At 52.2% G+C, this 14474-nt stretch overlaps 1 protein-coding gene and 1 non-coding gene across 23 annotated transcripts in view; one reads left to right on the forward strand and one right to left on the reverse strand.

The window, feature by feature from the left end:
- Positions 1 to 9038, reverse strand: part of RALY (RALY heterogeneous nuclear ribonucleoprotein) — an 87620-nt gene extending 78582 nt beyond the window's left edge. For all 22 annotated transcript variants that reach the window (XM_070051946.2, XM_008256099.5, XM_070051943.2 and 19 more), the window contains exon 1: positions 8818 to 9038. The gene's annotated coding sequence lies outside the window, so the exon portion shown is untranslated. The remainder of the gene's footprint in view (positions 1 to 8817) is intronic.
- Positions 9039 to 9600: 562 nt separating this feature from the next.
- Positions 9601 to 10522, forward strand: LOC103348201 (uncharacterized). The gene is made up of 2 exons (XR_016216617.1): positions 9601 to 9709; positions 10158 to 10522. It is a non-coding gene; the product is annotated as an uncharacterized LOC103348201 (transcript).
- Positions 10523 to 14474: the final 3952 nt, after the last annotated feature.

A 14474-nucleotide genomic window follows, 5' to 3' on the forward strand; every position in this document is an offset into this window, starting at 1 on the left:
GCATCCAGATTTGCACTCCAGTCAGTGGAACACTCTCAATACATGTGCCCTCTGGGGAAGCCACAAGCTCCCACCCTGCCACTGCATGCAGAGCTGGGAGCAGTGGATGGCCTGAGTGACTCTTCTGCAGGTGGAGACTACAGCCGGGGGACAATCTCCCCACCTCCTCTGTCCCTCCCAGGAGCTCCAGCACATGCATACTTCGTCACTGTGAAATGACAGAAGCAGCACTGAGGAAAAGGTAAGCAAAGATAACTAACCATCCTTGGGCAGACTCATATTTCTGTTTATTCATTTACAGGGGCAAAGGAGGTAGATGAACAGGGATCTCAAAATCTTTCTTCTGCTCCCACTCCCCAACTGAAGGACTTGTGGCACCTTTCCCCTCCTCCCACTCTTCCTCCTTCCCCCTCCCTGCCCCACAGCCTCCTAGAGATCCTAGGATCCTGTCTCCTTGCAATGCAAATAGCAAAGTGGATAAGCAGCACAGAGCCTCTTGTGAAACAGGTAAGGGGGAAGTCCCCTGAGGCTTCAGAGACACCCACTTTCCCTAGCCTCCTTCTACACCTCCCCCTCCTAGTGGCAAATTCCCTCCTAACTGGATAAAACTTGAGTCCCAAATGCGCCTAGCATGCAGACTGCTGCCAACCTCTTTGTTTCCAATAAAGCAACCTGTCTTTGTTGAAGTCGGTCTCCGTCTCCTTCTCCTTCTTTTTCTGTCTCTCCTTTCTGGGGGTATGAAAGACCAGAATCCGAGCTATTCCAGATCTAACACCAACCACTCTTTGGGTCTTTACAGATTTTCAGGAAACCCCCAAATTATTTTTTTAACATTTATTTTGTTATTTTAGAGTTACAGAGAGAGGTAGAGACAAAGAGAGAGAGGTCCTCCATCAGCTGGCTCACTCCCCAAATGGCCACAATGGCCGGAGCTGAACTGATCAGAAGCCAGGAGCTTCTTCTGGGTCTCCCACGTGGGTGTTAGCGGCCATCCCCTGCTGGCACGGTGGCATAGCGGGTAAAGCTGCCACCTGCAGTGCTGAGTCCTGGTGGCTCCGCTTCAGATTCAGCTCTCTGCTATGGCCTGAGAAAGCAGTAGAAGATGTCCTTGGGCCCCTGCATCCATGTGGGAGACCCAGAAGCACTTGGCTCCTGGCTTTGGATCAGCGCAGCTCTGGCTGTTGTAGCCATCTGGTAAGTGAACCAGCAGATGGAAGGCCTGCCTCTCTGCCTCTGCCTCTCTGTAACACTGCCTTTCAAATAAATAATTAAATCTTTAAAAAAACAAAACAGGTTTTTAGAGAGTCACCCAAAAAGTACTCTTGCTATCTCCACCCCTACTACTGCCCAACAAAGTGGTGGCAGGGGCAGGTGGTGAATATCTCTGGTATCCTGTCTAAACCATCAGCTGGAATCAAAATGTGATTATGAGAAAGGAACTTGTGGGTCACCTATTCATTTCCCTTCATGATTCAGATGAACAAACCTGGACATCTGCCACCTGACAGAGGCTGCAGCACAGAGGGGGATCTCCTAACTTCCACTCCTTGTTAGTAAAATGGCACAGTCTACACCCTGACACCATCCTAGGCTCTAATCCCTGCCACTGCCACATGGCCCAACCACCAGTGTCAGTCCCACCTCCATCCTAATGGGATTCGCTGCTTCTACTTTCCCTGCCCGCCTCCACCTCCACCCCAACCCCAAGTTTTAAAAGGAACTGTTCCTGAACTCATGTTTCTCTCTCTTCCTGACCTCTGTCTCTGTCTCTCTTACACTCTCCTCCCTCTTTTTCCTTCTAAGCCCCTTTCCTCCTGTCTGTTGGGTTTCCCCCAATAAACTCTTTCCCTTACTCCGGTGTTTGGTCTGTTTTGTGGCAGTCTTACACCCCTGATCCTTTCCCATCTTGTCTCACCATGCCCCAGTGCATCTCACCTGCTCCCCACCCCACCCCTACACTGAAGCTAACTTGGGCTCCTCAGGCTATGTTTTAGTTATCTTTGTTCTCCCCAGTGCCTAGCAGAGAGCAGGGAAGCAACCCAGGGTTAGGGACACACTGGTACCTGGAAACAGCAGTGCCAAAGGGCATCATCTAGAGAAAATATAAGCCAGGGTAGGGGATGTCCAGCCCACGGGCTCTAGGAGGCCTGCAAAATCATTAAGGCCAGACTCGAAACTCAGGCAGGACTTGAAATTCAATAAATCTACAGCAGGCTGATTTTTAAGTTCATAATTTCATATGGCTTGCAAATGATGTTACAAATACCCAAAAGGCCTTTGGCAGAAAAAAGGTTTCCCACCCCTGATAAGCTTCTCTGAGCTTAGGGTAAAAAGTCTTCGGGGCTGGGCAAGACCTAAATGTCTAAGATCAACTATTTCCTCCTTCCCAAACCAGTGTCTGCATCATCCAGTTTAGCCAGGGATAGATGTTTTGTGCCATACTCTCCCTCCCTCCAAGACCTGACCTGGAGAAATGGGATCTATAACTACAGGTAAATAAAAGCCGACACAGGAGACCCAGCATGAGAAACCCTCTCCCTTCCTTTATGTGCTCCTTTCGCCTGAGTCCTCACCTCAATAAACTGCATCCCCACTGAAATACAATCACAATAAGCAGAAACTCAGGTGTAAGCCCGATTCCTTCCTTACCCTACACGCGGACAATCTTGACTATCTAATCATTCAATCCCACCATTTCCCTACATATACACACACCACCTCTTGCCTCCATTACCGCACCAGCCTCCCAGCAAGTCTTGTTGCCCTCTGTGCTCTACCTCTCCAATCTAGGCCCCCAGCAAGTAGCCAGAGATCCTCTTCTAAAAATGCAGACAATCACAGCCCCTCACCTCAGGGGCAGGTGGTGAGTATCTCTGGTATCCTGTCTAAACTCCTGTCTAAAAACTATGTTTTGAGCATATAAACTCATGGGGCTGGCATTGTGGCATAGCAGGTAAAGCCTCCACCTGCAGAGCCAGCATACCATATGGGCACCGGTTTGAGTCCCAGGTGCTTCACTTCCCTGCTAATGCACCTGGAAAAGCAGCAGAGAATGACCCAAATGCTTGAGCACCTGCAGCCACATGGGAGACAGGAAAGAAGCTCCTGGCTTCAGATCAGCCCAGCTCTGGCCCTTGCAGCCATTTAGCAACAGAACCAGCGGATGGAAGCTCTGCTTCTCCCTCTATGTAACTCTTTCAAATAAATAAATAAATACTGAAAAAAAAAAAAAAAAAACACTTCAACCAGACCCTTTAGTGACCTGACCCTGGCTGGGCCTATACTGCCAGTCCCCTCTTGCCACACCCACCCACCTCATGCTTTAGGCTCCACCCAGGAATCTTGAGGAATTTATTTAACCCCTCTGGAGCTGTTTCTTCACGCACAGAATGTGAGTAATTATAGCTATCTCTCAAAAGACCATAGCATGGAAACCTGGATTGAATTCAAGGCTCCAGGCTTTGGCCTGGCCCAACTCTGCCTATTCATGGTACTTGGAGAGGTGAATAAGGAGAGAGAACTCTCCATGTTTTTCTTTCAAATAAAATTTTATTATTATTATTATTTTTTTTTACAAAGTAAAGGGGGGAAGAGATCTTCCACCTGCTGGTTCATTCCCCAAATAGGCAGAAGTCAGGAGTCCGGAGCCCAGAGCTTCTTCCTGGTCCCCCACGTGTGTGCAGGAGCCCAAGCACTTGGGCCATCCCCTGCCACATTCCCAGGCACTCTAGCATGGAGCTGGATTGGAAGCAGAGCAGCCGGGAATTAAACTGGAGCTTATACAGCATGCCTCATCACAGGCGGAGGTTTAACCTCTATGCCACAATGCTGGCCCCAAAAATTAAAATTTCAAAGAAAATATAGAAACTTTTTAAAAAAGTGAGGAGGAGGGGCCAGTGCTGTGGCATAGAGGGTGAAGCTGCCACCTGCAGTTCTGGCATCCCATATGGGCACTGGTTTGAGTCCCAGCTGCTCCACTTCCAATCCAGCTCTCTGCTATGGCCTGGGAATGCAGTAGAAGATGGCCCAATTCCTTGGGCCCCAGCACCCATGTGGGAGACCCAGAAGAAGCTCCTGGCTTTGGATCGGCTCAGCTCCAACTGTTGCAGCCAATGGGGACTGAACCAGTGGATGGAAGACATCTCTCTCTCTCTCTCTTTCTCTCTCCTTCTGCCTCTCTGTAGCTCTGCCTTTCAAATAAATAAATCTCTTTAAAAAAAAAAAAAAAAAAGGTGATGGGGAGGCTTCCCTTATCCTCAGGCTGTGCTCCCACAGTGCTTGATCTCGTCACACTTCTCATACTGCCTGTTTCCTTACCTGTCTTCCCACTAGGCTGCAGGCACCCAAATCCCCAGGACAACCAGGAGGCGTCCAATGAAACAGTATCTCAACAAGGAGCCAATGCAAATGCTGGCCAAGTAGCTGGTCTAAACACCGTTAAGGGGGTGCAAGTGTTGTGGTAAGTAGCTCCCTGCGATGCCTACATCCCAAAGGAGCACCTGGGATGGAGTCCCATCTCTGCTTCCCATCCGGCTTCCTGCTAATGCACACTCTGACAGGCAGCAGATGAGGGCTTAAGTACTTGGGTTCCTGTCATTCACATGGAAAACTTGCATGGTGTCTCCTGGCTCCTGGCTTCGACCTGGCCCAGCCCTAGCTGTTGCAGGCAGGGGAGCTGTTGGGGGGCCAATCAGTTGACAGATGAGCTCTTTCAAATTAATAAAAATAAATTTTGACTTTAAGGCCCCCTCAACTACAAGATTCTATCTAATAAACAATTCAGCATACTCTGACCTCAGTGCTCACACGGGTTTATACTTAATATACAGGCAACGCTGAGCCATCAGATCTTTAGGGAAAGCACAACATAAGACACATGATCATGGGTGTGTTATCCTATTATCCATCTCTGGTCCACAGCACCTCCCCCTCCACGCCCCATCCCAACCTCCTGACGCTACCAAGACGAAATTCCAACCATCTTTCATAAACACCCCCACCTCCTCAAATACACAGAGAGCAAAACAGTCAAACCAAAGGCAATTTTGAGAGGTTAATGTACCATCTAACTTCATCTTAACCACCTCCAAGCAGTGAGGAACCAAAAATGCCCTCTCAGAGCCCAAAAGCTAATCCCTCCTGTGTGCCTTTATGGACACAGAGAGGAAGCACTTCATAAAGGTAATCCTTAATCATCCTCTGAATATTTTTGATCCAAGCTGCTGTCATAGCACTGCAGCCCCATATGCCCAAACCCTGGATGGTCAGAGAGACAAGGGCAAACAAGGCCTCTAGGAGGTATTGTCTTGGTTCTATCTCAAGGGTAGGAAGTCTCAAGTCTCTTCTGAAGATACAGAAGGGGCCAGCAGAGATGCTGAAAAAGCTTCAGCGGTAAGGAAGGGGAAGGGAGAGGAGTCTTCACCAGATGCAACCAGGCCCAGGTTCCTGCTCTGGGCCTGCACATCACACTCTGCTACAGATGAGGACTAAGCATCACCTCCGCGTTACCAGGGCACTCTGAGATTAGGAGCCAATTATATAAGGACAATTAATATATGATCCCACTTTTAATACTAGATCCCATAAGTAGCCATATTTACAGACAGAAAGTAGAATGGAGATTGCCAGGGGCTGGGGTGAAGAGAGACTGGGAAGCTAGTGTTGAATGGGTTCAGACTTCCAGCTGGGGAAGATAAAAAGCTCTGGAAGACAGTGGTGCTGACTGTACAGTGTCAGTGTACTTACAGCCACAAAACCATCCACTTAGAAGTTTTATGTTATATATGTATTTCACAATTATTTTTTTCTTTTAAAGCTTGCCAGCTTTATACTGTTTGCAGTTTAAATCCTTGCTTGGACACTTACCCATGTAACCTAAGTCTGTTTCTTCCTCTGTAAAACAGGGATAAACACAGCACCTAATTCATAGGTTACTCTAAGGAGGATTAAACGACACACTCCATGGAAAGCCCTTAGTCCAGTGACTGGCATTACCCGCTAAGCACTTAGCAAAGGTTAGCTATTATTACTATTACTACAAATACTTCCACAGCCATTTTCTCAGCTCCCACAGTTTAGAGATAAGGAAACTGAGGCTCAGAGAGTTCAGCATCAGTTCATGATGCCACCGCAATACCTCTGCTCACGCGGTGTCCTGAGCTCACCACTCCCAAATTCTGGGATTAAGGCAAATGCCCTAACCTTGTTATGTCTCCACTGCCTTATAATAGGAGACATAAACCAAGCTCTGTGATTCCCTCGCAGAACTGGATTAGAAATGAAATTAGATAATAGTTCTAGAAGAGTACTATAAACCATAAATAGTAAATAGTATTTTTTTAAAGTGAAAATGAAAACTGGTGCAACTGTGCATCAAAGCTAGCCTCCTTTTAATGTTAAACATGAAGCATAAAAGTGGCTGGGACTACAATGTCCTCAGGATTTCCAAATACTCAGGATTCCCATCTTAAAGGAATGGTTTAGTGCTCCTTAAAGAGGTGGCAAGGTATGAAAAAATAAAAGTATTACTGAATTTGGAGGGAGAAGACTGGGAATTTTAGTCCTTTAAAAAAAAAAAACTATTTATTTGAAAGGCAGCATTGCAGAGACAAGAGAGACAGATCTTTCATTCATTGATTCACTCCCCAGGTGGCCACACTGGCCAAGGCTGGGCCAGGATAAAGCCAGGAACTTCATCAGGGTCTCCCACATGGGTGCAGGAGCCCAAGCACTTAGGCCATCCTCTACTGCTTTCCCAGGCCACTAGCAGGCAGCTGGATCAGAAGTAGAGCAGAGGGACACAAAACTGCACCAATGGGGCCAGCGCTGTGGCATAGCAGGTAAAGCCATTGCCTGTAGTGCCAGCATCCCATAAGGGCGCTGGTTCGACTCCCGGCTGCTCCACTCCCAATCCAACTCTCTGCTATGGCCTGAGAATGCAGTGGAAGATGGTCTAGGTCCTTGGGCCCCTGCCCCCACGTAGGAGACCCGGAAGAAGCTCCTGGCTTCGGATCAGCGCAGCTCCAGCCGTTGCAGCCAATTAAGGAGTGAATCAGCTGATGGAAGACCTCTCTCCATGCCTCTCCTTCTCTGTGTAACTCTGACTTTCAAATAAATAAATAAATCTTAAAAAAAAAAAAAAAAAAAAAAAAAAAAAAAAAAAACTGCACCCATACAGGATGCCAGTGTTGCAGGTGACGGCTTAACCAGGTACACCACAGCACCAGCCCAAGGAATTCTAGTTCTAAAGCAGTCTGAATTCAGACAACTTACTTCCTCTTTCACAGGTCAGGTCATAGGAGGAGAGACAGACATGAAAGGTAAACCAGATGGTTTGTAAGACCTCTTCCCTGTTCCCACAAACAACCCCCAACTCCAGAATTACTGGGGATGAGGGTAGAGCACAGACCTGCCAGACTCCAAAGAACCATTGCATACAACAGGAAACTCAAGACCTGGCCCAGAAACTCCTTTGCCTGATTTTTAAACACTCCCCACAACCAGGATAAAACACGCTGGAAAAGCGGAACACCTGCCAAAGGTAATTTTAGTTCACTTTAACTCGTGGGGGCCTTACATGAAAATAGGAGAAATAAAACCTTAGTTGAAGGGAGGGAGTTCAAGCAGATGCCTTAAACTGTTCCCGCCCAAATTAGGATCTACAAATCTAACTAGCACAGAGAATGTGCAGAGTCTAAAGGCAGGCTCGTGCCATGGTGGCCCGCCTTGCTGCTCAGAAAGACAAGGGTTCCTTAAGCCAAAGTCCAGCGAAGTTCGGCTGCGCTCCTGATCTGCAGTCCTTCGCATCCACCGCCTCCTAAAGCAGTAGTAACAACAAACTCATCCTTAGTGCCTTTCCCGGGGTGGGATTTCATCCATAGCACAGCGCACGGGGGAACCGGGAACTGTCTCCAAGTCATGGTGTGACCCAGGGTAGGTCAAAATCCCCCACCCGGCGCTAGGAGATGACACACGATCACACCAGGAACTAATTAGCAGGTACCAGCACCCTCGCTCTGCACTTAACTGTGACTTGGAGCAAATTCTTTAATCTCATTGCAACCTTCATTTCTGTGCCTACAAATAAGAACAACTCCAGAGGGCCACTGTGAGCATTATATAAGGCTTAGAAGTTTCAGTCGAGCCTCATTAAACGTGACCTGTTGGTGTTAACCACTTCTCTCACGTATCAGCTCCCTCCTTGAATGCATGAGTTTCTCCTTCCCCCTTTTCATGGAGAGGCAAACTGGGGCTCGGCCGCGAGGGAGCTGGGGAACATGGCCCCAGTTCGAGGGCCTGCTGTTCTGCTCCAAGCCCGAAGTGTGCAATGAACCCAGGGCCAGCAGGGGCGAGGCAGGAACAGTTCTGCGCGCCTCCGGGAGCCCGCAGACTCGAGCCGGAGAAAACCCCGGCCCGGGGCCTGCCCGCCGGAGGTCTCCCCGGCGCGGCCTCCACTCCCCACTCCTCCCCTCGCCCGGCGGGGCGGGGCGGGACACCAGCACAAAGACTCCAACTTCGAAGCGGGCGCGGGCCCACCCCGCCAACTCTTGGCCCGCGGAGAGGAAGCCGGCAGGGAAAGCCAGGGCGGCCGGCAGCCGGCGCGGATCGGCCGGGGCTGGCGACCCAGGGCGGCGGGCGCGGGGAGGGGAGAGGGGCGGGGGAGGGGGCCTGGAGTTACTCTGGCTCTCGGGACTCCCCGAATGACCGAAAAAGAGTTTCTAAAAATAGGCAGCGGCCAGCCTGAAGAGGCGGGAGACCGAGAAGGCAGGAGGAACACCTCCCCGCACCCCTGAGGAGACGCCCACGGCCCCCACTCACCCGCGCCGAGAGGTCTGGAGGAAGCCGCGCGGCGCGGAAGGAGGCGGTGCCGCCGCGCTCGGGGGCGGAAGGGAGGGGGAGAGGGAGGAGACGGCCGCGGCCGCGGCGAGAGGGGGTTGAGCACGCTCGCCGGGGTCGCCACGGGCGCCGCTCCCGCCCCCTCAGCCTCTCTCGGCTGGGCCGCCCAGTGCCGCGCAGCTCGCGCGCCCCGCCGCACTGACAGCGGCGCGAGCCTCACAGCTGCGAGTCCTTCCCTCGGCGGGCACCACTCAGGCGCGCGGGGGTGGGGGTACGCAGAGCGGCCTTCCCCAGCTCCGCCCGCGCGGCGGCTTCAGCGCCGGCCCGGGGCTCCCCCTTCCTCTCGCCTGGGCCTCCCGGGAAGGGCACGGGGACGCGAGCACGAGGAGTCCGCCGCCCCGCCTGGCCACAGCCCGGCCCCCCAGGCGCATGGGCTCTCCCCACCCCCTCAGCCTGGCTTTGGAAAGGTCCAGAGACTCGGCGGGGAGAAGAGGAAGGCGGTGCCGGGGCGGGGCCTGGCAGGGAGGAGGGACGGAGGTGCGCGCCCGGCCCGCCAGGGAGGGAGAGCCCCGGACTCCAGGACGGAGCCGCAGGCGGGGCGGGTCTGAGAGGCGGGGGCGATGCCTGGCGAGCACAGGAATTAGAAGAAGGTGGAGTCCTCAGAGAGCGGGCAGCCCGGGCAGGGCGCGAAAGAGGAGCGGCTGTGGGCGGAGCTAGGGGGGAGCCGGTGCCCGGAGGCGGAGTCACGCGTGGAGGGGCGGGGCCTGCGCAAGTGGCGGGGCGGAGGCGGGGCTGAAGCGAACCCCACAGCGGGGAAGCTTGGAGGAGGCCGGGAGCAGCGGGCGCCGGGGCGGCCCCTCGGGAGGAGCGGAAGGTGGCGGCGTGCCCGAGGGGAGGGCCGAGCGGGGGGCGCGCGGGGTGGGCGGGGTGGGAGGGGGCTTCAGTTCCTCCCGAGAGAAACGCGGCGCCTGGATTGTTCCTCACTGCCCAGGCTGGGGCTGGACGGAGGGGCTGCGGCGAGGAGGGCCTGGGCAAGAGGTGTCACTTCTACCCGAAAAGCAGGTTAAATTCCAGGATCGTCAGAAGCGCAGATGTTTAATACCTGATGTTGACCTGGGTGGAGGCCCTGCCTCCTGTACACGGTCCTATAGGGATCTCTCACTGAGTCAGTGTCCCAGGGGAGCGCCAGAAGGGTCTTCCAGGAGTGTCCCTTTCGACCTCGGCTGCAGACTGGGAACTGACCAGACAGGTTGTCCATGCCTGCGCTGATCTGTGATGTCGTGATAGTGTTTCTCATATCGCTTCTCCCGGAATCCGCCTAGGAACCTGGATTCCTGAGGACGCCGCAGAGTTTGCATCGCGTCCTCGTTTGGCCGGACCAGCAGTTGTAACTGCCCTTCCGTGGTTTGATGCCCTCCATGCCCCCTTTTCAAAGGGAGAGAAATCAGACGGAGGTGACACCGACAGCGAGACCTGTCACCTCCTGGGGGAAGGACTTCCTGAACATCCGTGTAAAGCTGTTGACTAGGCTGGCTTCTTGTTCCGTCATTTATTTCTCTATGTGTTTTTGTCTGGCTCTGCTACTAAAACGTAACATCCGTGGGACCAGGAATTTTTGCCAGTACATCACTATGTTCCCAGATCTAGTGCACGCACCTAGAGCTCAATAAATGCTTGAGTGAAGGAATCAGCCGACCAATGAATTAATCTAGTCCCTGCCAGCCTCCAGTGTTCCCTTCCTGGCCATTCCTTGGCTCCTCCCCTCCATCACCCTGGCCACTCCCACACACCCGGCTTGGCCTCTGTGTTGGTTTGCATACCACATTGTCTCAGAACCTCTGGCTGTAGCATTTTCTTTATTTGAATTGCTCCTCCCCTTTGTCTCCAGTTCTACCATGAGCTCAGGGACCACCACCTCTGAGAAGTCTCCTGCCTCACCACCAGGCAAGTTGAGGCGCTCACCTTGCCATTCATGACATTCGTTGGGAAACTTGCCTGTGCAGGAGACGTCCTGTTCCCTGCTGGCACTAAGGATTAGGTTTACGTCTACAAAGCCCTGTGTGCCCTGCCATCTCGACCCTCTGAGCTCCTCCTCCACTGTCCTCACCCCCCTCACTCTGCTGCAGACACACCGGCCCCTTTGCTGCAACCTCCGGGCCCTTGCTCGTGCTGTTGTGGCTGCCTCAGAAGCTCTGGCTCTCCTTCCGTGGACTAGTATGGCTCACTTCTGACCTTCAGGTTCCCACCCAAATGTCATTTTCTCAGAGAGGCCCTTTTATGCATGAATTTCAAAAGGTACTGTAAATTAGCCAAGTGAGTCAGGTGTAAGGTAACACAGAGTAGGAATTCATGCCAGACTAGGCGTTCCCACCCCTCCAGGGGATGCAGCTGATTTATGTGGGAGCAGGCCCCCAGTGTTGCCTATTGCCAGATCTAACATGGGGAAGAAAAAAAGCTCTCACTCCTATTCTGGGTTTTAACTGCTGGCAACTCACTCAGATTTTTAAAGGAAAATGCAGACCTAAAGACACACCTCTGAGGACTGTGGGTGGCCTGCAGGCTGCCATCCTTGCCTTCCAATGCGTTTGGGTCCAGACCCCATTGCACTACTTGCCAGCTGTGTGCTCTTGGGCAAATTACGTTCTCCCTGGGCAAGCACCAGGTTCTTAAAATGGGGATAATGAATTCCCTACATCCTGGGCTTGCTGCAAGCCTTCTTAAAAAGAAGATAAATGTATGGGAAGCACTTAGCACAGAGCCTAAGAGCAAACATTCAAAACGGTTTGATTGTCAGTGTGGAAGTCATGATTCTTCCTGCTGGAACAGACACCTCCCCCAGAGGGTTTTCAAACCGCTGGAGTCCTCTTAAGGGCTTCCTCCAATATTTTAAAACAACCCTGTGCAAACCTAATAAATTACATCTGCAGGTCAGTTCTTGCAGGCTCCGGTCTGCCGAGTGCCAATCTCCGACCTGTAGGTTACAGGCAACCACTTAGTTTGCCTGGAGCTGTAAAACGTACCACATCAAAAACTTAGCGGCTGAAAACAACAATTCGCTACTTCTTACAGTTTTATGGATTGACCAGGTTCCTCTGTCTGTGTCCTGTTGCCTGGGAAAAGCTTCCTCCCGCCTCCACCTCTACTTGTTCTGATTATTTCCAAGACCGAGTGCTCCACAAAGCCTGCCGCACACACTGTCACTGGGTAAGTCCCAGTGAAGCTGTCTACACTGCAAGCTTTATTGCTCTGTCTTTGTAACCATTCGTGCACACGTCCAGCTCGCCTGGGCCCGAGGTCTGTCTTGTCCATCTTTGTATCCCGCCAGCAGAGTCACACAGGAAGTCTTGTTTGTGCCATCAGGTTGGGTCGCACTGAACTGGCTCCTGGAGATATCTGGTCCCACTCTTCCTTGTTATGGCTAGAGAAGTGAGGCATCTCGCACATCAGGTGTGCTGAAACTGCCCATCAAGAGCTGCAGCAGAACTGGGCTAGTGCCCTCCCAGCTTGCAGCTTGACCTCTAGGCTTAATCCTTGTTGATGTGGATGTCTGGAACTTGAATAGAAGTTCCAGATTTTTCACTTCAGACATACCCACTAGCAAGTCTTAGCCAGGAGCCTGGCTGTCCTAAGAGCTTAGTAAAGGATGACACTGGAGCCAGAATTCAAACAAGCCTCAGTTCAGATTCCAATCCTGCTACTTACCAGGCAAGCCCTCCCTCTCTCTAGGCCCCAATTTCCACTTCTGTAAAATGGGCTTAACCAAGAAGGTTGCTGTGAATCCTGGAAATAATGTGTGTGGTGGCCCCTGACCCATGAAAGTGCTCTTAGGGCGAAGAAGAGGATGAAGAACAAGAACTCCGACTGCTAGAAGGAGAGACGATCCTTCCTGAACCTCTTAGAGAACATAAATTCACGTCTTCTCTTTCCTGAACAGATTCCCCTGGAAGACAGACAGGAAGGGAGGGAGGGAGAAATGAGGGAACAAAGGAAAAGGGGAAGGGCTGGCGGGTTACACCGACCATCTCTACCTCTCTGAGCACCTGTGAACTCAGGTCGCACACCGAGCTTTGAGTCGTCCTCAGAGGAAGGGGAAACTGTCTGTGGCAGAATCGGGGAACCTCGGCCGGCGCCGCGGCTCACTAGGCTAATCCTCCGCCTGTGGCGCCGGCACACCGGGTTCTAGTCTCAGTCGGGGTGCCGGATTCTGTCCCAGTTGCCCCTCTTCCAGGCCAGCTCTCTGCTGTGGCCCGGGAGTGCAGTGGAGGATGGCCCAAGTGCTTGGGCCCTGCACCCCATGGGAGACCAGGATAAGTACCTGGCTCCTGGCTTCTGATCAGCGCAGTGTGCTGGCCGCGGCAGCCATTGGAGGGTGAACCAACGGCAAAAAGGAAGACCTTTCTCTCTCTCTCTCTCTCTCACTGTCCACTCTGCCTGGAAAAAAAAAAAATCGGGGAACCTCTAGGAGAGCAGATTGCAGGCTTGGAGCCTGCAGCCCTAGCCCCGTGACTGGTGGCTTGAGGACTCTCACAGTCAAGGTAAAGCTGTGTGTCTCTCACTCCTCGCTGGCTCAGCCCTCACAGCCCCTGCTATACTCTATCTTGCCACTGGGTCTCCACACTCATTTTTCATAAAACAAAAGGCTGACCGCTTTCAAGTATGGTCTTCTTTACGTAGGAAGCAAATCTTCCACGCTTCCCTCCCCGTGCCTCCCTCACCAGTGCCTCAAGAGGGAACACCTCCCCTCCCCCAATTCCCAGCGACCTTCCTCCACCCCCAATTGCATCCTGGAGCTTCACCACCAAGATCAGATGCAGCAACATTAATTGAAATTGACATTAAGGGCTCACTTGCTTAAGCAGAAGCACATCAAGAAAAACATAAACGAGGAAGGCATTACATCTTTGGCATTTGTTCTAATGAGAAAAACCATCTCTGGGGCATCTTATGCAGAAAGCATTGAGTGCCCAGGAAATGAGAGATGCAGGAGCCCTTCTGCCCCCTCCCATCCCCCCACTGCCAGGATCTGGGAGAACCACACACTCTTCCTGGGACTTTTCAACCAATTCTGCTCCAGCCCTGCTCTCCTAGATGTACCTCTGCAGGTATCACCCGCCCCACCCTCCCTGTTCTCCATAAATGAATCTTCCAAATCCACGTCTCCATATATATATATATATATATATATTTTTTTTTTTTTTTTTTGGACAGGCAGAGTTAGAGAGAGAGAAAGAGACAGAGAGAAAGGTCTTCCTTTTTTTCTGTTGGTTCACCCCGAAGTGGCCGCTATGGCCAGCGTGTTGCGCCGAGCTGAAGCCAGGAGCCAGGTGCTTCCTCCTGGTCTCCCATGCGGGTGCAGGGCCCAAGGACCTGGGCCATCCTCCACTGCCCTCCCGGGCCACAGCAGAGAGCTGGACTGGAAGAGGAGCAACCAGGACAGAATCCGGCGCCCCAACAGGGACTAGAACCCAGGGTGCCGATGCTGCAGGCAGAGGATTAGCCTAGTGAGCCGTGGCGCCGGCTTCTCCGTAGTATTTTAAGAGTGTCTGACAGATGTTGGTGTCATGCAGTCTCAGGTGTTCTTGTTTGTAGGAATTCTTGACCAGGTGCCTGAGAATGTCTCAGCTTTGGAGCCAATCGGG

The sequence above is a fragment of the Oryctolagus cuniculus genome, chromosome 11, assembly GCF_051225735.1.
Source record: "Oryctolagus cuniculus isolate XC-2025 breed Fujian yellow rabbit chromosome 11, ASM5122573v1, whole genome shotgun sequence".
Classification (NCBI taxonomy): Eukaryota; Metazoa; Chordata; class Mammalia; order Lagomorpha; family Leporidae; genus Oryctolagus; species Oryctolagus cuniculus.